General features: G+C 37.6%; 1 protein-coding gene across 2 annotated transcripts in view; it reads left to right on the top strand.

Annotated features, from left to right (window-relative positions):
* The first annotated feature begins 2,007 nt into the window (after nt 1-2,007).
* Nucleotides 2,008-24,528, top strand: part of ANKRD46 (ankyrin repeat domain 46) — a 32,999-nt gene continuing 10,478 nt past the window's right edge. The window contains exon 1 of one of the 2 annotated variants that reach the window (XM_080800215.1): nt 2,008-2,079. The gene's annotated coding sequence lies outside the window, so the exon portion shown is untranslated. Of the gene's footprint in view, nt 2,080-2,616; nt 2,738-24,528 lie in introns of those variants that run through there. The other variant, XM_080800216.1, reaches the window with a different exon arrangement.

The raw sequence follows: 24,528 nt of genomic DNA on the forward strand, positions 1-24,528 counted from the left end.
AGATGATGACTTAGTGTTGTTTTAGGTCATTAAGCCTGTGGTAATTTGTTACAGGGACAATAGGGAACTAATATAGCCCACCCCTCCTTTGTACAGTTCCCTTCCAAGACCCTGAAGTATGTTCACACGCCAAATGTTTCTGTAAAGCTTGTAAAATTAATATATTTTAGCTACAATAAAGACTGCTGTCTCTTTCTACTCAGATTTCCCAAGGCCTCTTCTCTGGTTGAGTAGCATTGGAGTGAATACAGATATTTTGGTGCTCTTGCTAAGTAGAAATGCAGTTGGGAATACTCTGGTTTGCATTTAATGAGATACATTCATGTGGTTCATGGTCACGTGCAGCATTAAGTTATTGTTGAAGCATAGAAATGGCTTCTATGAATACTCCTAATGACCAGTTTGCTGACATCCCCAGGTGTGGTGACATGGAGGAGTCACAGAGTATGTGTAGTGTGCATCTCACTCCCTTAATCTCATCAGAGAAAAAAACTGCGGAGTGCCTGCATTTTTTCAAATCAAACAAAAAGTAATTCACAAAGGGGAAGAAATATGTTTGAATAGAAGTAATAAATAGGTTCTCAGATTGTTTAGTAAGCCAATTAATGGAGAGAAATGCATCCCATCAACACACTGGGAAAGGTTTAAATTCTCTGCAGATTTGACACAATTTACGGGCATTAATGAAGATATTATAAAGTCAACCCAAACCACAAGGAAGACATCCATGACAAATGGTTAATAAAAGTCACCTGTTCAGAGAGTATTTTTTTAAAAGATTTTATTTATTTATTTGACAGACAGAGATCACAAGTAGGCAGAGAGGCAGGCAGAGAGAGAGAGAGAGATGAGGATACAGGCTCCCCGCTGAGCAGAGAGCCCGATGCGGGGCTCGATCCCAGGACCCTGGGATCATGACCTGAGGCGAAGGCAGAGGCTTTAACCCACTGAGCCATCCAGGCGCCCCCAGAGAGTATTTAATACTTATGATTAGTCACTTTACCAGAAAATGTGAAATGCCCTGAAATCACAATTCTTATGTGAACGAAATTTGAGAGACAGTCTCTTGAATTTGACAATTATCTTAAACAGTTACATGACTTTACCAAGAACAAACTTTTAGACTGAATAATAACGCTTGAGTGGATAGACCTGAGACATCCCAGAGGGTGACCTGGTCAGGCGAGAGGTGCTAGAATTCGGAGAAGGGGTAATCACTGTGCAGAGGAAGTCTGTAGGAACAGAGCTGGTAAACTAAAACATACATACATATACACACACACACACATGTATATATATATATATTTGTATACAAATTTGTATACAAATATATTTATATATAAACAAATATATTTATATATAAACATACATACATATTTATATATTTACCTAATAATATGTATACCTAATATAAATATATATTTGTATATACTTATATTTTTATATTTATATATAATTTTATGTTTCCAGTAAATTAACTTCTACCACCCCACTACCCACTACATTTTTAGTGAGTTTTGGCTATATACACGTTGCATTTAGTCCAGGAATCCTAAAAAATGAGATGTAAATATCCAACCATTGTTAAAAAAAAAAAACAACTTTGCATCATATTTTTAGAATTAAAGCAGTTACTATTATGAGTTTGCCCATTTGGCTTCTATATTAACTTTACCTGGAGGCCAGTGACTATTAATTGATACCTACAGCTTTTAATAAAATGGTCCTTGCTTAGAAGCCTTCATTTAGCTGAGGGGGTGGGATGTCTATTTAGAATAGGATAGTGCAAAATGCTCCTGGACTCGAGTCGGAAAAACCTCTTCCTGGCCTGTCATTCTCTTCTCCCCACGCCAGGTTCGGTCCTTTCCCTAATTCAGAGCAGGCTCATTCCAAGTTTCCAGTTCTGGGCAAGCGGAGCGGCCTCTCGGGCCTCCCGCCTCCAGGGGGCGCGCCGTCCGACGCTGCGTAAGGCCGCTCTAGTCCGGAGGTGGGGCTCCGCCTGTCTCTATGGCCCGCCCCTCTCCTTTCCTCAGCCTGCTGCCGCCGGCGCTCCCTCCTTAGCTGGGCCGTGTGTCAAAGGTACCTGGGTCGGGGCTCGTGGGCGGCCCCAGGACTGAACCGCTGACACCTCCCCTGCCGGCCCTGACGCACTTGAGAGGCCCGGCCGGGGCCTGACCGAGGAGCGAGGGGTGGAGGGCGAGGCCGCCGGGGGCCCCCCGCACCTCGGCGGCCGGAGGGAGCCCGACCGGGCGTCGCGGGTCCGCGGTGGCTTCCCCCAGGGGTGTGTCGCTCGTGAGGGCAGGGAAAAGGCCTGCGAGGGTTCTTGTTTGCTTTTGCGGGTAAAGGTTGTGGTCGTCCGCAGGAGAGGGCCAGCCCGGGTTTGAGGGCCCCGGCGGGCGGGCCCGGGGCGGAGCGCGCTCACGGTTAATCGGGAGGTCCGAGTCGCAGCCCTCTGCCGGCGCGTCGTTGTGGCGCCCGGAGCGAGCGTGTGCTTTCGCGGCAGGAGCACGGCAGTACGTGGCGGATCTCAGGGAGCCCGCAGTCTAGGTGTGAACAGCTGTTGCGGTGAGACTGAACCGTCTAGAATGGCACCTGGCCCCGTGTTTAAAGAGCCGTTTGCCTCTTAATGTGCGGTGCGAGGAAGCGGGTGGTTTACCTGCCGGGTTTTCCAGTACAGCGCCCTGCCTGGAGGAGAAGATGCATTTATTCTTTAAAATTGGCTACTGAACATAATTAGGTAAAAAATACATATATACCGCTGAATAGTGACACGTCTCACTCTTAAAAAAAAAATAAAATAACGATGATACCAAGGAGCTCCTAGTTTAAACAGCTGTAATGTCCGTGGTACAGGAATTAGAGGAATAACTATTTCCAATGCTTGCTATGTGTCAGACATGATGCCGAGGGTTTGAATACCTCTGTTTAATTCTTGTAGCAACCCTGTGAGGTACTATTTCCATTTTCCAGATAAGGAAACCGAGCACGGAGAGTCTGCGTTCACTTGTTGAAGGTCAGACAGCTAGCAGAGGGTGGGCTGGGGTTTGAGCCTCATCCGCCTTATTGCAGTGTTCTTGCTTCTGTTACCTGTCCACATGTATTTTAGATGGGTGTGTGTGTGTGTATCTGTTTGATTTGGTTGTAGCCTGGGCTGATTTCTCTCAGGTGTAATTTTCCTGGCTATACTCAAGAGCCTTCTACGAACTTCTCTTTAGTTTTGAAGGAGTTTAATGAGGAAAATGTTTGCTCGTTAAAGATTATAGTGGATAGTAAGTTAGGCTTGGACTTGGGCCCTCACCACCACCAATGCAGTTTGATTTGAAATAGAGTTGGGTTTCTTTGGTTGTTTGTGTGCTTCGTTACTATCCTTCATTATTTGTGTTTCGATCCCATTTTAGTGAGTTCACTTTGTCTTTGCAATATTGGGACAGTAGTGCTGAAGGGAAATGAAAGGGTTTTCAGTGACAGTTAATATCTTACTGGATGTAGGAAAGGCACTGGAGAAAGACTGAAATAAAAAGGAATGAAGGGATTTTAGGCATGTTGTTTAGAGCAAATTGAGTTACTTACTGTGAAGGATGAAGAATCTCCAGGGTTCCTGTGAACATCAGAAGGGAGGTCCTGCTTACCAAGAGGAAAGAGGTTGGATACTAGAATCTCCCAAATCTCTTAGCCTTAACAGGATATAAGAGTTTACATACTCAACATTCTTATAGCAAAGATATATTGAATGCCTTCCGTGGCCAGGCACTGTTCTACTCACTGGGGATAGAGGGGTGGGAAAAAAATCTTTGTGTTCATGGAGCTAACTTTCCACTGGAGGAATGTGAGAATGGGTACAATAAACAAAATAATTGAAAAATTAAAGTATATCCAGTCAGATGGTAACTGTTGCTAAGAAGAGAAAAAAAGCAGCCAAGGGAGATAAGAAGAACCAGAGAAGAAACAGATGCAGTTTTAAAATAAGGAACAGCGTCATGGAGAAGATTCTTGAACAAAACTGGAGGGAGTGAAGGCCAGCCATGGGGCTATCTGGGGGAATAATAGTATACCGGGCAGATGCAGAAGGCCAGAAACTGCCAGTCCTACTGGAGGACCTGCAAGGAGGCCAGCGGGTTTCAGCAGATTAAGGGAGGGCAGAGGGGTCTGAGAGCTGACTGGTCCTGGTAAAGACTTTGGTTTTTTTCTGAGTGAAGAGGGGAGTGGGTAGAAGATTTTGAGCAGAGGAGTTGGGGGATCTGACTTAACGTTTTTAAAGAGTTGCTCTGGCTGCTCTGTTCAGAATCGACTGTGGGGGCAAGAATGGAAGAGGGGAGACTGGTTAGGAAGCGGTTTAGGAATCCAAGTGAAAGGTGATGGGAGCTTAGACCAGCTGGGAGCTGCCAGGATTTACTGATGGATTGGATGTGGAGTATAGGGGTAAAAGAATGAAGCCTGATTCTAAGGCCTTTCCAGCTGTTGGAAGGATGGATTTCCTGTTTATAGAGATGGGAAAGATTTAAGGGTAGAGAGTTAAGGGGAGGTGGGTGGAGTAGGAATTAAGAGTTAGTTTTACATGTGTCAGGTTTGAGATGCCTGTTCACATGGAGTTATATGAGGCTGGAGTTGATAGGAAAGATTGCAACCTGAAATAGAAATTTGGGAGTCATTAACAAGTAGATAGTATTTAAAACCACGAGATTGTATGAAATCTCGTCTAAAGAACCGAGGATTGAGCTCTGGGCTTTCCACATTCAGTGGTTGGAGAGATTAAGAACCTCAAAGACTGAGAAGGAAAAAAAACCCTTTGAAGGTAGGAATATGGAGTGCTGGAAACAAAGTGAAGAGAGTGTTTCAGGAAGGAGAAAGTGATCATCTGGGTCTCCTCCTCAGTTGACAAGTCATGTAAGATGAGGACTGTGAAATGGCCATAGGATTTAGCAATGTGAAGGTCTTTGGTGACTGCTCGAGAGTACTTTCAGGAGAAGGGTGGGGGGAGAAAACCTGGGCTAAAACCTGGTTTTACAGAGAGAATAGGAGAGGAATTGGAGCTATAGACAACTCTTTAGAAAAAGTTAGTTGTAAATTTTTCATACATAAATTATTTGAAAGCACTGAAGTCATTTTCATAGTGACTAATTTTATTTACAGCTTCACCCACTTAGCAGCTAGACTTGGATATCAGTAACTGTTGGAAGTAAATAACTATGCTACAACTACTGATAATAATAATGTATTATTAACCTTCAAAACCAATACACCAGGAAGCTTGTCCTTTTTATATAACACATTTCAGGACTCATGAAAGTGCTTCGGTGGCATGCGTTCTTTTACCACTTTGTTCTTACCTTAGGTTAAAAAACTAACTTACAAGTGTTACAGCTCTGCATTTAAAAACAAAAATACATGGATCCAGAAATTGAGAACTAGGATTTATTTTGAAGTGTGCTATCTCAGTAGTAGTAAGAACTGACTGTGTTGATATACATCATTTCTGTTTTAAGAATTAATTCATAAGTAACAAAGCTACGCTTGTCTTCTGTTACTTACAAAGTGTGAAGACTAATACTTTTTTGCAAATAAATAATAATATAAGACAGCATGGTTTAAAAAGGGAATAAATGTAAAACAAAACAAAACCAGAGTGCGGTTTTTATTTGAAGACAGGAATTTAGATTCTTGTGTTTGCTCTGAGTAAGTTAATGCCCACATACAAATACAAAGTAATCAGTGAGATACCCAGCATATGGTATATTTACATTATCTTAGCTGTGGGTGTAAGCTCTTTCCTTGATCTTGTTGTATACTGTTTTCATAGTAGCTACAGCCATTTGTTGCATTGTAAAGATTTAGAATGATTAAAATATTTCAAAGTTCAGTGTTATGACTACTGATTTTTTTAATCCATCAATCTTATCTGCAAGATGACAGGTCCTTCAGTCTATTTTTTCAGCTGAGGGAAGTATTTTCTTAAGTTTGTGCCTTTTGTTTTGTTTTTTCATTTTTTTTTTTCCTGTGGGAATTTTTCATGGGTTGGCTCTGGTTTCTGGTTGTATTAATCATGTCACAAATCTTTAAGTTTTTTCTTTTCTTTTCCATCACTTCTTAAGGAGGCCTTTCTGTCTCCGATTTGATTTTCTGCAATATCTGTTCTGTTTCTTACTGCTCATAATTTGGATTTACATTTCTTTTATGTTTTTATTTAACTTAGAGTTTTGTTTTATCCCAATCTCCTTCTAATATTTTTTCCTCTCACCCTGAGTTCTTGTTTTTTTGCATATTCCTAAAGCACATTTTTTCCCCTGGATTTTTTCAATTTATTATTTTAAATTTCAGTGGTATGGTTTTCTTCATGTAAAGCTGATGAATCTCTTCTGATGCAAAATTTTTCATTGACTCCATGTTGATTTTGTTTTTGTTATTCATCCTCTAAAAATGAAAGGACTTTTGAGATTGTCACTATACTATTGAATTGTCATGCCAAATTTGCTTAGTACTGTTCTACTAAAGACTTTTTCTAGATTTCTTACAAGGAAAATAATTAGAGAATTGGATTGTGTGTAGGCATTCCATAAAGCACTCTGTTGTAGTGTGGACAAAGGATTTACCTATTTAAAATAATTTTTGCTATTATTAAAACTTAAGTTTATAGTTATGTCTTTGTAATAAAGTCCCTTTTTAATGAACCAGTTAGTAGACATAAGAATGATCAGCTTAACTTAAACTTTATATATAAAAATAAAATCAGGGGCATCTGGGTGGCTCAGTGGGTTAGAGCCTTTGGCTTCGGCTTGGGTCATGATCCCAGGGTCCTGGGATTGAGCCCCACATCAGGCTGTCTGCTCAGCAGGGAGCCTCTTCCTCCTCTCTCTCTGTCTGCCTCTCTGCCTACTTGTGATCTCTGTCTGTCAAATAAATAAATAAAATCTTTAAAAAAATATAAAATCAGTGACAAAGGAACAGCTAATTTCCAGATTAAAAGGATGCTTGTTCCTTTTTCTTCCAGCTTTACTGAGGTGTTAGTGACAAATAAAATTGTATATATTTAGGTTGCACAACATAATTTTTTAAGGGGTACAATGTGATGATTTAGTATTCTTATACACTATGAAATATTTACCACAATCAGGTCAATTAGCACATCCATTATCTCACATAGTTACCTTTGTGTGTGTGTGTTGAAACACTTAAGATCTACTCAGCAAATTCCAAGTATATAATACAGTATTACTATAATCACTATACTGTACATTAGAACTTCAGAGCTTAGTCATCTTCTAACTGAAAGTTTATGCATTTTGACCACTATCTTTTCCTCCACCCTTCAGTACCAGACAACCACCATTCTGTTTTCTGGTTCTATGAGTTAGGCTTTTTGAAGTTCCACATATAAATAAGATCATACAGTATTTATCTTTCTGTGTCTGGCATATTTCACTTAGCATAATGTCCTCCTTGTTTAAGCATGGTATTGTAAATAGCAGGATTTCCTCCTTTTTTATATCTGAATAGTATTCTATTATATATATGTATGTGTGTATATACATATATGTATACACACACACACACACACACACACACCCCACATCTTCATCTTCTGTATTATTTAGCTGTTGACTGACACATAGGTTACTTCCAAATTTTGGCTATTGTGAATATTGCTGCAATGAACATGCAGGTATCTCTTTGAGAGAGTGATTTTATTTCCTTTGGTTACATATCCAGAATTGTGAACTTGTTCTTGTTTTAGAGCTGTTAAGTTTTTCTGAAGCTTCTCTTTGATCACTAAGACTGTTAGCAATTCCTCCAAGGCAGTGTTTAGAAACCTTAAATATTTATTATCTTTATCGCCAGTAATTATTAGAGAAACAAAACAATTCTAAGACCAAAACATGTCCAGTAAATAGTGGAAATATACCCATTTGATTAAAAAATGGACAATTTGTTGTCCTGGCTCTCTTTCATGTCACCATAAGCACATATAAAAAAAAAAAGTGATATTTGTATGTATTCGATAAGCTATCCAGTAAGTAGACTTATTTTCCCCCTGGAAGTTTGTGCCTCTTAATCTCTTTCACCTACTTTCCCCATTTTTTAATCAGATGTTTATTTGGTGTTGAGTTCTGTAACTTCTATATCTAGATATTAACCCTTTATTGGATATACCATTGCAGATATCCTCTCCCATTCAGTAGGTTGCCTTTTGTTTTGTTGATGGTTTCTTGTGAAAAAGCTTTTAATTTGGTGTAACCCCAATAGTTTATTTTTCCCTTACCTGAGGAGACATATCCATGAATATGTTGCTAAGCACTAATAAATAGTACTTTCCGCAAATTTCTGAATATAATCACTTAAAAGATATGTGCATGATGTTATTTAGGAATGGTAGCAAGTCAGTCAGAAATAACTGCAGGAACATAGTTTACTTAGCTACCTTTTCCACATTGGGTCTTTATGGACTAGGTACTTCGTTGTATTACTTTCTAAAACAAGTATATTAAAACTAGCCAAATAACCTATGTATTTTCTCTTACTAATTACATTGTCTTTTTTTCCTTTAACCTAAGTTTAATTTTTTTTTTTTTTTTAAGTAGGCTCCATACCCAGCATGGAGCCCAATGTGGGGCTTGAATTCAGAGCCTTGAGATCAAGAGTCAGATGCTTATCTGACTGAGCGACCCAGACGCTCCAACCTAAGTTTAAATTTAAAATAAAATGTCCCGAGTGTGACGTTGTTGGAAGAATTTAGACATTTGTAACTTTGGTGGCATTTTTAGTCCTAAAGTCAAGTCATTTTTTTCCCCAGTTGCCAACTGGCACTGCTTCTTTCATTTAAATCTTTATCTCCCCCTTCCCCATCTTTTGACTGTATTTTGCCTCTTGACTGTTATGTTGATTTTTTCTTGAAAACAAAAACTGGTATTGCCTAAAAAAAGGGTTTTCCCACAGTGAGCTTATTTTTATCTCACTTGTTTATTCAAGGTATCTTTTCAACTTGTTCTCTGGGTTATCTCCGTGGTCAGTTCCTAGAATTTACCACATCTCTGTCAGCATCCAGTTCCTTGTGCTGTTTGTTCCACTTAAGTGTGGGATTTCTTAGGCCTTAATTCATCTCATTCTTAAAGCAATAGATATCTTTACACCCCACCCTTCCTTTGACCTTTGTCTTTTAATGAAACATGTAACAAAAACAGTATTTTTTGCCTCTTAGAAAGCAGTTATAGGTGCACGTAACAGTAGGTTAGATATTAAGTAGTAATGACCACTCTAGGTTCTGTGTTAAGTATTTGGCTCTAAGTAACAGAAAACCTAACTTAAAATCTCTTAATTAAAAAAAGGGACTTCACTGATGACTGTATTTCAAAATTCCAGAGTTAATATGTGCTTCAGATGAGGTTTAATCGAGGCTTGACTCCATTTTTCTCTCTGTGTGCTTCCTATATGTTTGTGCACATATGCATATGTGTGTGTATGTGTGCACATGTGTATAAAATATATGTAAAAATGACTAAAACAATTTTTTGGTATTATTTACACACACCGTATTTTTAGGGAAAAAAGAGAATGTATCACTCCAGCATTCCAAGCAGAGTCTTACTGGACTGGTCACATGTCTACCTCTCAATAAACCACTACAGCTAGGGGAATATAAATATTAAATGGCTTAATATAATCAGGTCTGACCTCTTTAAGGCATGTGAGCAGTGAAGAGTTATACTGTTGGGTACTCTGGTGCAGAAAAACGTAGGAATAGATACTAGGTAGGCAGCCAGTGTGCCCACTACAGTGGCAGTAGCCTTCTGAGGATAGAAAAACACATATAGTTGGTTTAGATCAAAATGGTACATTAAGTTCACATTTCAGTACATGGCAATAATTACTCAAACATAAAAAGAGGGAACCAGAGAAATGTAGTGAGAACAGCACATAAATTAAACATCTCTTTGGAGTAGAAGCACAGTGTGATGAGTGGAGCTGCAGCTGTTCTGGAAGTGGGCAGTGGTGGGCAAATATTTGGCTCCTGCTGGGTGATGAGGATTATAAGTGCTCCACACAGGACAGGAGTGGAATAAGATTATGGCTTAAAGTCAAGGCTTTGGGTAGAAATTCCCTAAGCAGGAAAGGAGTCCAAATAAAACTGTTCTTGACTGCTGTTGGAATCAGATGGCTTAAAGAAGCTGGACCTAGCAAGGCAGAAGGACATGGCAGTCTCACAGCCAGGAAGTGAACTGGGCTTTGGCTCAGCGACTAAATCTGTAATAGCTCCATTATCACTGAGAGACAAGAGCTCAACTTACATTTTATAAGACCTGGTTCTGGACTACATTCCCAGGTGGCAAAGTGAAGACAGCTATCAGAAGGAGTGAGCATGGGGGAGAAGGAATGGAGAACAAAAAACAAACAAAACTCTCTCAAAAGAAGCTTGCAGCACAAATTCTGAAAGGAATGAAGAAGATGCTAAGTGCTAAGAAGAACTCATCCAACAATATTAACATTGGAACACAGATTCAGTCCTGACAAAAAATTTTAGGAAACCATCCAACAAAGATTTTTAATTGTCTGTATGCTCAAAGAGAAAAAGGACTCACATTTATTAAAAATGAAGAGTAGGGGCACCTGGGTGGCTCAGTGGGTTTAAGCCTCTGCCCTCGGCTTAGATCATGATCCCAGGGTCCTGGGATGGAGCCCTGCATCGGGCTCTCTGGTCAGCGGGGAGCCTGCTTCCCTTCCTCTCTACCTCTGCCTGCCTGTCTGCCTACTTGTGATCTCTGTCTGTCAAATAAATAAAATCTTAAAAAAAAAGAGTAAATTATGAAATAAAAAGTAAAGTGGATATGAAAAATTAATTAGAAATGAAAAATTATAGTAGTTGAGTTTTTTTTTTTTTAGGTGTAATAAAATTTTAGATTCAAAGTTGCCTGAGCATAAGTAAATTAGAAGATGGAGCTGAGAAACTGCACTTAGAATGTAGCACAGAAAAACTTTTTTTAAAGGATATGTTAATCATTGAGTTTCCAATATATATCTAATAGAAAGATATTGTTGAAAAGCACTATTTGAAGAGAATTTGCCAGAATGCAAGAAAGTCATGAGTACTTAGATTATAAATCCATTCTGAATTCCAAGCAGGATAAGTAAATTCTCCTGAATAGATCCCAGCAAAGTGTAGAACATTGTAGAACATTAAGGATAAAGTGAAAAATTTTAAGCCAGACAAAGAAAAAGACATTCCTACACAAGAACAACAGTTAGACTGAAACAAACATCTCCTGGCAATAATAAATGCCTGGAAGCAGCAGGGTGAAAACTTCAAGGTACTGAGGGAAAGTGACTGGCAACTACAACCTCACGATCACCTGAACTTTTATTCAAGAATCAAGTCAAATCAAGTCATTTGCACATTTGCAAAGAGTGAAAGAAGCTACTTCTCACATATCCTCACTAAAAGAAGTAAAGAGTGAGCTTCAGCCAGAAGAGTGAATCCCAAGGGGAGGCATGGGATTTTTTGAAAAAGAGTGATCTGATTGATAAATGTTAATAAATTTAGTTGACTTTAAGTTTTAGGGATTTGAGAGAGGTATTTTTTAAAGGGAAAGCTGTAACTCTTAGACAGAAATCTTGGAGCCATGTATGGTGGCTTTAGTGCATTCTGGTCATTGTGTTCAGAATAAAATTCCAGATAATTTTAGACTTCAAGAAGCATTATTAACATGTATGTCAAAAATTTTAAATAACTACTTATAGAAAAGAAATAAAAAAGATAAACAGAAAACACAAAATAGATGATAAACAGAAAACACACAAAATAGGTGGAAATCAGTCCAAATAGGTTAGAAATCACAGAAAATATAAGTTGATTAAGTTCACCTATGGCGGGGCGCCTGGGTGGCTCAGTGGGTTAGAGCCTCTGCCTTCGGCTCAGGTCATGATCCCAGGGTCCTGGGATCGAGCCCCGCATTGGGCTTTCTGCTCAGCAGGGAGTCTGCTTCCCTTCCTCTCTCTCTGCCTGCCTCTCTGCCTACTTGTGAACTCTGTCAACTAAGTAAAAATCTATTAAAAAAATAAATTCACCTATGGGAAAAAAAATCTTCAGAACTGTTAAAATGCAGTCTAGTTTTCCTCTTTACCAGACATACGCCTAAACCAAAGCTATACATAAAGGTTGAAACAGGAAAATATCCCCTCAAAGTTATAACCATAGAAAGATACTACAATAATGTTAATATCATTAATGTCAAATGTTGAGGCAAGAAACATTAATAGGAATAAAAAAGCACACTAATAAAAGAAACAGTCTTCTGGGAAGATAGAGCAGTGATCCATGTACCTAAATAGTCCCAAAATGTAACCCCAAATTACATGGGATTACAAGAAAAATCGATAAATTCACCATCATGGGGGAAAACTGTTAACGCTACTTTCAGAAACCAATATATATCAGATGGCAAAAAATTGGAAAAATACAGAATATTTCTACAACAAAATTAACAAGATTAATCAAATGTATGTATATGAAGAGTAGAATCCTGTCTTCAACTAATGCTTCATACATTCTTTTCAGATACACATGGTACATTAACCAAAAGAAAGTCTAAATTTTAAGAAATTCTTGCCCCAAAGACCATTTTCTTTTACCACAATGCAAATAAATTAGAAATGAACAAAAAGGTTTTCAAAACCCATGTATGGGTATTTAAAATGCATTTCTGTATAACTAATAGGTTTAAAAGAGGACATCACAGAAATTATTTAATATTTAAACAACAGTGTGAAATACCAATGGGGTCCAGTTGACACTTTAATGTAAACTTATAGATTTTTTTCTTTCTTTTCCTAAAAAAATTATATAGATTTAAATAAATTTGTTAAAAGGTAAGATTCAAAGTGAGTTAAGGATACAAATCAAGAAGGTAAAAAAAAAAACAACAACACATATAAAACTTAAAGTAGAAGAAATTAACAAGAAAAACCAGAAGCAGTAAAACAGGAGAACTGGTTCTTTTTTTCCCCCGCAGATTATTTATTTGAGAGAGAGCAAATGCACACATGCAGGGGGAGGGGCAAAGGGAAAGGGAGAGAGAGAACCCTCAAGCAGATTCCCCACTGAACTTGGAGCCAGATGGGGATGTGGGCTCAATGCCAGGGCTGTGAGATCCTGACCTGAGCCGAAATCAAGAGTTGGCTGCTAAACCGACTGAGCTACCCAGGCTCCCCAGTTTGAAAAACTAAATATACAAACTTTTAACCAATAATGATCTAGGAAAGAAAAACAAAACAAGAAAAAGCACAAATAAACAGCATCGGAAACAAAAAAGGAAACTATGCAGATATAATAGAGATTTTTCAGTCAGGAGCATGTGTAATGCATAACTTTATGCCAATAAATTGGAAAACTAGAAGTTTAAAATAATAATGTCTGTGGGTCAGAGATTTCAAAGTGGATTAGCTGAGTGGTTCAGGCTCAGTGTATTTCAGTCAAGATTTCAGCCAGGACTAGCCATCTGAAGGCTTGGCTGGATCTTTTCCAAGGTGGCTCACTCACAAGACTATTGGCAAAAAGCTTCAGTTCCGTGCTGTTTACTGGCAGTGCTTCATCACAGAAACGTCTATAGTACTGCTTGGGTGTCCTCATGAAATGGCAGCTGACTTGTTTCAGAGTGAGTAATCCGTGACACGGTAAAAAGGAGGCTGCATTGTCTAATTTATGACCTGTCTTACAAGCCACTTCTACCATATCCTGTTTGTTAATGGTGAATTAGTAAGCCTGTACAGGGGTGGGGGTGGGGGTGATGCTGCATAATTTGACTTGACCTCTTGAAGAAAGATGTAGTGAATATCCAGGCATGTTTTTAAACCAGCACACTGTACTTAATGTAAGTGGTATGGCAATACATAGAAATTTCAAGAGAACCTGTAGATGTATTAATAGAATTAGTAAGAACTCAGCAGGGTTGCTGATGTGAGTCAGCACATATGCATCAGTTTCGTTCTTTGTACTGGTAATAACCAAAGTAAAACTGTAGTAAAAAGAGACCTCAATCACAGCAGAAAGAACAATGAGTTTTTTAAAAAATAAAATGTATAAAAGATATACAAGACCTTCATGGGGAAGGTTATAAAAATGTGTTAAAAAGATAGCAAAGAATATCCAGAGAGTTCACGTTCAAAGGTATGACTTTATGTAGTAAATAAAATTTTCAATAGGCTTTCTGTGGTACATGTCAAAATAATCCTGACCCTCAGATCGGATAGAAGGTTGCAAATAATTGTTATAATGATTATGAAGAACAACGTTGTGAGACTTGCCATAGAAGATATCAAGAACTAGTGATGATGATGACACTAAAGTAATTAAGACAGTGTGATATTGGCACATATATGTTCCACAGACTGTTAGAACAGAGTAGAGAGCCAGAAACAGATATATAGAGAAGAAATTTGTTGTGTATTAGAGCTACATTATCCAGTATTGTGGCTATTTAAATTTTAAATGTAAAGTGCCTAGCAATAACTGCCGTAGTGGTTCTCAGCATTCTGGTGTTCTAGTGTTAATGCTGTTTTTTGGTATTTGGGGTGATATATTGTGGGGTTTAGGGGCATTTAAAAAACTTTTTAAAGTATTTATATCTTGGAACATACCAAGGGAATTATATGGAGAGCCATGTAGCTAAAAACTTGAGATCCTTGGTCACTAATCACTTTTTCTCATATTGGTCACAATGACCTGGTAGGTCTCTGGGCAGTCTGTAAAAATAGTTTCTTGGGAAACTGATACAGGGATTTGCCAGCCCTACTCCCATTTCTGAAAAATTCCCTAGAACTCTGAGTACATAGACTTAGACTGAGCCAACTCACAGATCTGCCATTTTAACAGGAGAGGCTTTGTAGGGGCCAGGTCTCAGTCAGAAAGAATGTTGTTTTAATTCATTGTCCTTTTCACTCGGAAATGCTGGTCTTTTGACAAAGCTATCAGGACTGCTGATTCAGCTCTGCCATAGAATACTGGCATTTCCCACTTTGTGCCCCACATTTTAGGTTCCTAACTGGCAGCTAGAAGAAAGCTCCAGCCAATTACTTCTCCCTGTAATTCTTATTTTTATCCTCCTAAAATGGGCCAAAAAATTTAGGGGGGAGAATCCTTATTTCTCTTTTATTTAACCTATAGTCGTTTGTATGTCACTCCTTATTTTCTTTCTCTGGGTATCAGAGGACGCCTCCCCAGAATAGGTTGCCCCGCAGTCTAAAGGGGGGCATCAGGCAAGGAAACAAAGGCTCTCCTTAAAGTCTCAGACATCTACTCTTCATCCTTTACTCGCTTTCTACCAAAGGTCTTATCCTTAATTCTTAGGGAATTAAGGAAAAAGAGGAAATGTCTCACACCCCAAATGGTGGTCCTTTTGTTGCTGTTCATAACCATGCCATTTTAAGAGGCTGTTTGGTTCAATTGGTTCCTTAGTCCTCTCTTCAGTCATTTTTTTCATCATATATCCTTATTTACTAGGGTCCCCAGAGGTTCGAATAAGTGAGGTAGGATACGAGTCTAATAATGACACGTCAGGAGTTCTTGAATTTTAAGTGTCTTCATTGGCCATCACTGTAAGCAGTATGGAGCCCTAGACCACAGTGATTCATATGGCTTCACATGCAATCAGAGCATACCTCAAAGAAGTCTGCTAGATCCTTTGTGGGCTTGTATAGCCTAGATAGGTCTCTTGTCCACCCTATGTCACTATGTGAAGGATGCCATACATGCTAGCATCCATCTGGTGCACAACTGAAAGCATTAGGTGGGGACAAATTACAATGAAACTGTGACAAACTTATGTTAAAAATGATGTACCTTATATTTCCACTGTGAATCATGAATGGAGCTAGAATCTTGAGGGTAAGGGGTAGTTTGCTTGTCAAGTAGCATATTAAGTTACGGCCTTTCTGATTCTCAGTATCCTTAAATGTAAAATAAGGAGATTGAGTTGAATAATCCTGAATGGCCTTCCTGGCTGTAAAAACTTCATAGAAGTATTCAAGTTTCTCCTTAAAACAAAGTCTTGTGCCATCAGACTACTTGAGGTGAATCTGGTTTACATTTTGTGAACTATTTAGAAAATGAGTAATTTACAAAGGTTGTAGTTCCTGTATTTTTAAATAATACCAAATAAATGAATAAGTAGGAATGTCATTTTTTAGGGGGGGAGGGCAGAGGGAGAGAGAATCTCAGTTTCACAACCCTGAAGTAATGACCTGCGCTAAAATCAAGAGTCGGACGTTTCACTGAATGAGCCTCCCAGGCACTCCAGGAGTGTCATTTTTTTAACACTTTAATTTTGTATAAATGAAGTCTGCTAAGGTGGGTTTAATGAGATTTAGATCTCGAAATAGTCCTGGAGTCATATTTATACTATTCATTTGCTTGGTAAACTTTTTAAATTGAGGTGTAATTGACATGCAACATTATGTTAGGTAAACTTTTTTTTTTTTTTTAAGGAAAATTGAGCTTTATCTCAACTCTGAATTTTCACTAATTAAGAATTATTGAGAATGATAATGGTAAGTAACTGAAATAAAACAGGAACGCCTGGCTAGTTCATTCAGTAAAGCATTAGTCTCTTGATATCGGGATCGTGAGTTTGAGCCCCACATTGGGTGTAGAGATCTAAAATAAATAAGTAAGTAAACTTTAAAAACAAAAACAAAACAAAAGAAAAAAGAAATGAACAAAAACTTCAAAGTGCTCCCTCTTGCTCTATGCTGGTTGTAGATGCTGAAGTTGTACTTGAAGCCCAGGTAGGCCACAAGGTGGCACCATTAGGTCACAGATAAAGTGCTGTTGTTGCAAAAAAAAACCCTGATTTTTTAAAAAATCACTTTATTACAAAAATAATTCATATGCATGAAAGACTTCAGATTGGCATTCCAGTGCTTATTTAATATCTTTATTATATAATTACAAATTATAAACTGAAGACTTCCTATGGGGGCAAGTCATTTGCTAAGAATTTTAAACATGCTAAAATTACACAGTAAAGATTTTGGAAAATACTGAAAGGTATTAGAATAAAATAAAATATCCATGGTACCAGTACTCCATTTGTGAACAATTAATTTTTATTTAAGCCAATATTTTTCCAAAAGTTGAACTGAACTAAATTTTAATGCAAGAATATAAGTAAAGTAATACAAACATTGGAGAAAATATATAACAGAAATCCTTGTTTGGTGTTTTTTGATTTTCTGATGGAGAAAGAAAATTTTACACAAGTGTTTTCTCACTGTCCCAATGAGTAAGAAATCCATGAGAATAATGACTCCATTTAGTCACTTCCTATAAAGTAGAAAATATTCCCAAATATTTTGTTGTTGTTTTCTCACACTTAGAAAAGATTACTTTGAGAAGATTGCAAAGAGTTAATTCAGAATATATGACTGAATGTTTCCTGTAAACATGTGACCAATGTTTCCTGTGAAGTAAGAAACATTTCCAGATATTTATATTGTTTTTCTGCAGTTTGAAAAATTTACTTTGAATGAAATGATTATAAGGAGTTGATTCAGAATGTGTGGGCTAGACTAATGTTTCCCTTTACATAATCTTTGATGAAAAGTTTCCTAAACTAATTCATTATATGAAAAAGAATCTTATGAAAGCAAACTTAGTGCCATTTGTTTTTTGCCCATAAAATGAGGATAATTGATCATACTTACCTTTTATATAAGACTTATCTAAGGATTAAATCAATCATTCCAGGAAAAACAATTAGTGCCTGGAATATAATAACTTAGTAAATGTTAAATATTATGTATCTCATGTTGCTAAGCAGTTGTTGCATAGTAATAGCAGACATATAAACAAATCCTTGTTTCTTTTTTCATTAAGCTTTCTTTCCTAACAGTGTTTACTAAGTAGTACCTGATTAGCCTACTTTCAATTATTCTATGAACTTAAACATAATGAACTGGCCTTTAGTAGCATCCTGTAATTCACACATTTCAATTAACCTCACCTTTATTGCTTTAATAAAGTTTTAATTAAGAAGCAGTTGAAAGCTTGGCATTGAAGAAATCACAACGTTAAGAATTTTAAACAAATCAAGTTAGACTTGGAAATATCACAAAATCAGATGTAAAGTAAAAATATATCTGTAGTAGATCCAGATCTATCTAAAAATTACTCTTTTTGAACTTCTATTAATTATTTTTGAGACTTGGAAGTAAAATTCACAAGGTTCTACTTATAAACTTCCTCCTTCAGATAGTCTTCATGGTGCTAGAATATCCTGAAAGGATAATAGTCTCAATTCTTTTTTAATTTACTTTCATGCTATCAAAAAGGGGGCTACCTTTTTTCTTTTTTAAGAACTCAAAACAAATATCCACATATTTTGCCTTTATTTTGGACAGATAACTCCAAGGTTAAGAATTGAGATTCTAGCCATACGATCTGTGAGAATTTATTTCCCAGGCCCTTCTAAGACAGTCATCCAAAAAAATCGATAAATAGAGGTTCTAAAAGGGATTCAGATTAAAGTGAACTATAGTTTAACATGAACCATACACCAGAATCTTTGAAGTTTTTATTGTGAGCAAAGCAAGCATTGCATCAGGATTGCTATCAAAGTAAAACTGTTTTCCATAAAGAAAGAAGACCAGGGGCACCCAGGTGACTCAGTTGATTGAACATCCATCTGACTCTTGGTTTCAGCTCAGACCATGATCTCAGGGTTGTGGGATCAAGCTCCAAGTGGGGCTCTGGTCTCAGCAGGGAGTCTGCTTAAGATTTCTTCGACTCCCTCTGTCCCTCCCCTGCCCCCCACCACATTCTCTCAAATAAATAAATAAATCTTTCAAAAAGAAAAAAAAAAACCTAATTCCACATTATAGCTGGATCCATTTGTGTCACATCTGTTAAATACATTGCCTGAGAATCCATTATGATAGATTCCATTATGAGAATTATGAGAACCTATCATGATTGTACTAAAAATACTATTTAAAGGTCTCTTAGACTGTTTTGTTTGTTTTTTAAGATTTCTTATTTTAGAGAGAGAGAGTGAGCAGGGGGAGGGGCAGAGAGAGGGGGAAATAAGCAGACTTATTTCCCTGCTGAACAGGGAGCCCCACACAGGGCTTGATCCCAGAACCCTGAGATAATGACTTGAGCCAAAACCAAGAGCCGGTCACTTAACCAACTGAGCCACCCACGTGCCCCTCTCAGACTGTTTTGATGAACTTAAAATGTCAGTGAATTTAAATTCAGGTAATAGGAAAAATGCAAAGCAATTTTTTTAATGTGCTAAGGAATTTAATAAGAAAATTATGGAAAATTAGAATATTAAAGAATAACACCATTAAAATGATTTTTTGAAGACTGGTAATGTAGAAGGGTGTTCATGATACAGTACGTAAAAAAGTTTAACATTTGCATTTATAGTATGAATTAAATATATATTCATACAGAGAAAAAAGGCTGGAGGGCCATAGCACCAAAATAGTAATAATAGTTATTTCTAGTTGGTAAGATTATGGGTAACTTTTATTTATTTTCTTCTCTTTGTTCATATTTATTTTCTTAATAAATTTACAATAAATTATAGGATTGGTCATAAAAAATGTTACCTTAAAATCTTGTTAAGATGGGGGTGCCTGGGTGGCTCAGTCAGTTAAGCATCTGCCTCCGGCTCAGGTCATGATCCCAGAGTCCGCGGATTGAGCCCCTCATCAGGCTCCTTGCTCAGTGCTGAGTCTGCTTCTCCAACTCTGCCCCTCAACCCACTCATGCTTTTTCTCTCTCTCTTTTTCTCAAATAAATAAATAAAATATTTTAAAAAATAAAATCTTTTAAAGATGAATTTAATTGAATGTATGATCCACAAAGAATTATTGGATTCTCCTATGTCTAGATTTCTAGATTTCAGAAAAAATGTGCCAGGCACTGTGTAATATGCAAGGATACACAGACATCTCAGACCCATTTTTGCATTTTAGAGACAAGGTCTGGCAGGAATTTTTGCAAACAGTTGTGAACAAGCAACCGAGCTTTGTGTGAACCATTTCCTACTGATTATCTTGATAACTGCATAGAGGTGACATATTAGAAACACTGTAGACTAAATTTGAAGCCCACTCTGCCACTTAATAGCAGTGTGGCGTTAGACTCATTAACCTCTCTGAGCCTCGGAAATTATTAGGAACACTATATTAAAGAAATATAGCTATTGAAGAAAAGCAGGCTGAAAAAATATATTATTAACATTTTGAGAAGGAATTGTTAAAATTTTGACTTGTGCAGAGCTAGATTTCTTTTAGGTGTGGCTCTTTTTCCTTACCTAGTATCTGTGGATCTGTACAGCACTTGGATTTTAAGAGCAGTAATTCTAAAGTGCTAGCAGTTAAGATTTAATGACTTCATTGGAAGTTCTTATTTTATGGTTCTTTGAGGTTATTTTTGTATTTTGAAACAACTGTATCCTTTTAAAAGGTTAAGAATAACCACATGAAGTATAGAGAATCCAGATTTGGGTTTCCATTTACTGTATATTGCTCTCAGTTTTAGTACTTTTCTAGGACATTAGAAAATGTAGGCAGTCCGATCTGATAATGTGTCTCTCCAGGTATGCCATTTTTCCCTTGCATTTTGCTGAAGTGTCTGGTGCTTTGATCTCTGATCAAAGTTGCTATGTAGGCATAATGACAGTCCATTTGAACCAAGAATGTATCACTTAGTCTTGCCTTTCCCAGTGAAAGGCAAAATGAAAAATAAATCAATACATTATGTATGGTTGGTGATACTGGATATAGAAGACGAATTTAAAGTTAGGTTTAATGAGTATATATTAAAATACAACAGGTTTTCTCCATTAGTTCTTACCCACCAAGAATACTATCTTAAGGTTGTGTAGATATGACCCAGTATTAACTTAAAAATATAAAAGAAAAAGAATATTAACTAGAACTTCTATCAAGTCAGTGACTCACATGCTTCCACTAAAATCTCCTATTGTTTTGTCATTTGGATTGAGACATGCGCTGTGTAGCATTAGGAGTTCTTGTTACTGACATCTAGGTGACTGCTTCCTTCCAAGACATGACCCCCAGAGTCCGCCTTTTAACGGTCCCAGGGAATTGGCCTCTGAACTAGTCACTGTCCTTCATGGACACTGTCCCTTAGGAACCAGGCTGTGGTGAACAAGGAGAGGATTTGGGGGGCTTGACTATTCCCACAATTGACTGTTCTTGTGGGTTTTCCTCTGCCAGGAATCTGTTATCAATTTCCTTTCTTGGAGGTTTTTACTCCCCACTAGAGGTCACCCCATAGCTGGATGATGCTCTGTTACCAGGGGGATCAATGCTCAATGTTCCATAAAGGCTATCTTCAGTACAGCAGAGAATTATCTCCCCAGAACTATGCCCATCCTCAGGAAGGTAATAACCATTAATTTTTGAGTACTTAAGCTAAACCGGGGTTCAAACCCCAGCTCCAGATACATTCTGGGTGAGGGAGCCAAGCTCTTTTAACATCTTCTGACACTAGAAAAAGTGCCTGTCTAGAGTATTGTACATTCCTGGAAGTGGTCCCTCAGGAAAGTCAGACAGTATCTTAGCTCTCTCCCTCCTCCTCCTCCTACCTTGAAAAGCAGTCTTCACTATGCTTAGATTTTATGTTCATTTACAGGGGAACAGACTCATCCGTCTGTGAATCTGGAAAGATAGTAGTTCAGTTTTCACACTCATACATTAATGTTTCTAACTCTACTTGTGGAATGGTTCTTACTGCACACTACCTTTGGTAAATACTAGGGTCCTTATTAACGCTTGATCCAACAAACCCTTCTGTAAATTACTTCTTGCTGTCCTGGTTGCGTGAGCCATCCAGGCAGATGATTCCCAAAGAACACCTTACTTTCTCTTTTCTTTTCCTTTCTTTTCTTTTCTTTTTTTTGCATGGGGACAATAGGCACCTTCAGACTTGACTGTCTTTTTTTTTTTTTTTTTAAGATTTTGTTTATTTATTTGAGAGAGAGAGAGAACACAAGTAGGGGGGAAGGGCAGAGGAGAAGCAGCCTCAGCAGGGCTTGATCCCAAGACCCTGGGACCAGGACCAGAGCTGAAGGCAGATGCTTAACTGACTAAGCCACCCAGGCACCCCATCAATTTTCATTTAGTCCAGATCTTTAAACCTCCATACCAGCAATTAAACTCCTGGCCATTTGTCCTAGAGAAATGAAGACATCCGTTCACATAAAAACATATACCTGAATGTTTTAGAAGCTTAATAACACCCCCAAACTGGAGACAACCAGATGTCCTTCAAAGGGTGAATGGCTAAACAAGCTCTGGTGCATCCATACCATGGAATACTACTCCACAAGAGAAAAGAATCATACTATTGATACACACTACAACCTGAATGAATCTTCAGAGAATTATGTTGAGTGAGAAAAAAAAGCCAACCCCAAAAGGTTACATACTGTATGGTTCCATTTATATAACATTCTTGAAATGACAGAATTCTCGAAATGGAAGACAGGATAGTGGTTTCCAGGGGATAAGATGGGATGAGGGTGGAAGGGAAGTAGGTGTGGCTGTAAAAGGGCAATATGAGAAAGCTCTGTGGTGATGGAAACGTTCTAGATCTTGATTATCAGTGTCAGTATCCTAGTTGTGATATTAGAGTTTTGTGAGATATTAACATGGGGGGAAACTGGGTGAAAGTACACAGGATCTCTTTGTACTATTTCTTTGAACTTCGTGAGAATCTACAATTATTTCAAAAAGTTTAATTAAAAAATCTTTAGTCCTCTTCACTCCTTGAATCATAGTTAATATGTGTTCTGAGTTTTACTTTCATAACTTCTTGAGAAGCTATTAATAGATTTCTAGTGATTAGGTTCTAAATGGGGTGTTAGACATTTTCTTGGCAGGTTTCAAGTATAATTAGGTCTAATACATTTGTGTAATATTAAATTTGAAATCACATAAATCTGTAATTTGATCAAATGTATTTTCTTACGGGACTTGTCATCAAAAGAAAGTGGCAGAAGCATTGTCTTGTGAATTTAAAGAAACTTTCTTATGACTTTTAAAAAAGTTTTTTATTTAAATTGCAGTTAACTAACATAGTGTAATATTAATTTCAGGTATACAATATAGCAATTCAACACTTCATACAACACCCAGTGCTCATCACAACAAGTACACTCCTTAATCCCCATCACCTATTTAGTCCATCCCCCCACCCACTCCCCTTATGGTCACCATCAGTTTAGGAACTTTCTTACGAATTTAACAGGTCATTTAAAGGGGTAACTATTTAATCTATAATTCTATCTCCAAATGAGAAGCAATGTTTGTCCTTTTCATAATGTGAACCCCACTATCTTCAGAATAACATCTGCAGCATTTTAACATTGAAAATCGTGTATTAGAGGTAGGCTTTAGTCATGAAGATCAGCCTCCAGTGGTCAGGATAAGAAAGTAAAGGTACTATACTTTGGATGAACTCAGAATATTTGTGATTAGAAATTGATTAGAAAGTGATTAAGTGGCTGTAATTTGAAGTTTGTTTAGATTGGTACATATAATTTGTCAGCCCTCATCTTCTAGTCTGGCAGTGACAACCCTTATGATACAACCTGATTTGTGTATTTAAATGGAGCTTCATAAGATACCATTAATTATTTCTTGTACAAGTTTATTTAAAGGGATTTGATAATATTGAGCATGAATAATAAAAGCTTAATCTGAATCTCAGCCTGAGCCACAAATTCGAGATTTAGTCTTTACACCCTACCACTTAGCATAGTATCTGCCATATTTTGAGCACATAGTAAATGTTAGTTTCATGAATTTGCATTGATTTTTTTGTGGTCCCTGCTGCCTGTGCCTGACTCTACTTCCACAATCCCTTTAAGGGGCAGACAAGGTACTTGAGATGTCTCTTAGTGCAGAGGGGAAACGTGAGGGAGTCCCAGCAAGAGCATGAAGGTGGGACAGCAGCCTGTTTCAGGAGGAGCATGGTCTGGCATGTGGAAAAGTCTGCAGATAGATTTGGGCCAATTTTTCTTTTCACACTGAAGAGCAAAAGGGGTAGAGGATCAATCTCATAGGGAGATTAAGTATCAGCATTCAGGATGGATTAGAAATATTTTTCCTTAAATGTATCCTATTTGGTTTAAATATAAATATTGACCCTTTTTACTCCCCCCCCCCCCATAGCATTTTATTTCTAGAAATGCTTTTGTGGGCTACTGTGAGATCTAGCCACTATTTGTAATATGAAAAATAGGCATTCTGAATTCCAGTGACTTAGAATGAATTTTCAGAGTCCAGTTTGTCCTCTACTAGTGACATATAATTTGATTCTTTTTCTTTTATCTTGTTGGACATGCTTTCTTGTTTGGGGCAACAGAGCCACTCCTTAGGAGGACTTCTGTTCTCCCTTTTCACTACTTTATTACTTGTCAGTTACTACTGGCCTCACAAATTGATGCTTTACCAATAGATTTTCTGGAGAATATTCACGGAGCCCACCAGCTTGTCTGTGTTTAATAG

Source organism: Martes martes (genome assembly GCF_963455335.1).
Source record: "Martes martes genome assembly, chromosome: 4".
In the NCBI taxonomy this organism is placed as follows: domain Eukaryota; kingdom Metazoa; phylum Chordata; class Mammalia; order Carnivora; family Mustelidae; genus Martes; species Martes martes.